At 48.2% G+C, this 1805-nt stretch overlaps 1 pseudogene; it reads left to right on the top strand.

Moving 5' to 3' along the window:
* The first annotated feature begins 355 nt into the window (after positions 1-355).
* Positions 356-1318, top strand: LOC101283771 (olfactory receptor 51I2-like; annotated as a pseudogene).
* Positions 1319-1805: the final 487 nt, after the last annotated feature.

Raw genomic sequence — 1805 nt, forward strand, 5'->3', positions numbered from 1 at the left:
TATGTTTGAAATTTATTTCCATGAGGCCACTGCTTCTTGTTTAAAAATAGAGAGTTTTTTATTAGACTCTTTACGATCATCTCACATTTTTAAAGAAAGCACTGCTTTCTTCAATATGTGAAGAGATCAGCATTTCACGTATGAAATGCTACTTTTGTAGTCAGTGGGTTTAAATTATACTTATTCTCTAGTTTGCTTTTAGATGGAGTACATTTTTCAATCTCTTTCACATTTCATATTTGCTGTTGTGTGTGAACCCATGTCACCTAATACCAGAGCTGGTGTTTTCCCAATGCTTTTGTCTTGTCTTATTTTTCTGCCCAGATTGAAGAGGTCCCCTCTTTCTGAAGAACTCATCTGTGCCCCAAGGATGCTCCCTTCCCAGTCCTTTGCCAACATCTTCTTCTTCCAGCCATCTGCTTTCTGAATGATTGGCATCAGGGCTGGAGGCCATTCATGGCTCGATCTCCATCCCCTTCTCCTCCACGTTCACTGCGGCCCTCACTGGAAACTGCCTGATCCTCTTGGCTGTGAGGAGGACCCCCAGCCTGTACCAACCCATGTACTACTTCCTGTCTATGCTGGCCCTCATCGGTGTGGGCCTCACCTTGTCCACAATGCCCACCATGCTGGCTGGGCTCTGGTTTGACCATCGGCTCATCAGCTTCAATGCCTGTCTGGGCCAGATGTTCTTCTTCCACTTCTCTGTGGTGGAGTCCTCAGTGCTCCTGGCCATATCTTTTGACTGCTTTGTGGCCATCTCCAACCCCCTGTGCTATGCAGCTGTCCTCACAAACAATGTCATCATCAGGATGGGGCTGGCCTGTGCTACCCTGTCTCTCTTCCCAGGGCCATTCCTACTTAAATGTCTGAACTTCTGCCCTAATAAGACCCTCTTATTCCATTCATTCTGTTTCCATCCTGACGTGATGAGAAGAGCCTGTGCTGACATCACCATAAACATCCTCTATGGGTTCTACGTGGTACTGTCCCCTGGGGGCATAGATTCCCTGCTCATTGTCCTATCCTACACTCTCATCCTGCCCACGGTCCTGGGGCTGGCCTCTCCCAGGGAGCTCATCGGGCCCTCAACACCTGTGTCTCCCATATCCTGGCCCTCTTTGTCTTCTTTATTCCAGGTATCACCATGTCCATGATCCACCATTTTGGGAGGCACCTGCTCCCCATTGTACATGCCTTTGTTGCCTATGTGTACCTGCTGGTGCCCCCTGTGCTCAACCCCATCGTCTACAGTGTCAAGTCCAAGCCCATCAGGGAGGCCATGCTCAGGGTCCTGAGGGGGAAAGGTCAGAGTTGATGATGCAGGATGCCTGCAGGATTGGGACCCTGAAAAGAGTTTGGTAAGCCCAAACAATAAACTTCTGGATAGATCAAGTCCCACCCATAGTTTCCTTTTGGGCATCTGGGAAAAATAATAGATGATTCTGAGAGACTTTCATTTATTTAGTCTCTCACTTATTTCACATATATTTTCTCAATGCTAACTTCTTTCAGGTCCTATGTTAAGTACCAGGAACACAGAAATCATTTATAAATGGTCTTGCCCTTCAAACATCTCACCTTTGAATATATATGAAAAATACCCAAGGGGGACTTCCCTGGTGGCGCAGTGGTTAAGAATCCGCCTGCCAATACAGGGGACATGGGTTCGATCCCTGGTCCGGGAAGATCCCACATGCCACGAAGCAACTAAGCCCGTGCACCACAACTACTGAGCCTGCGCTCTAGAGCCCGCAAGGCACCATACTGAGCCCATGTGCCACAGCTACTGAAGCCTGCACGCC

This window comes from Orcinus orca, chromosome 8 (genome assembly GCF_937001465.1).
Source record: "Orcinus orca chromosome 8, mOrcOrc1.1, whole genome shotgun sequence".
Lineage (NCBI taxonomy): Eukaryota > Metazoa > Chordata > Mammalia > Artiodactyla > Delphinidae > Orcinus > Orcinus orca.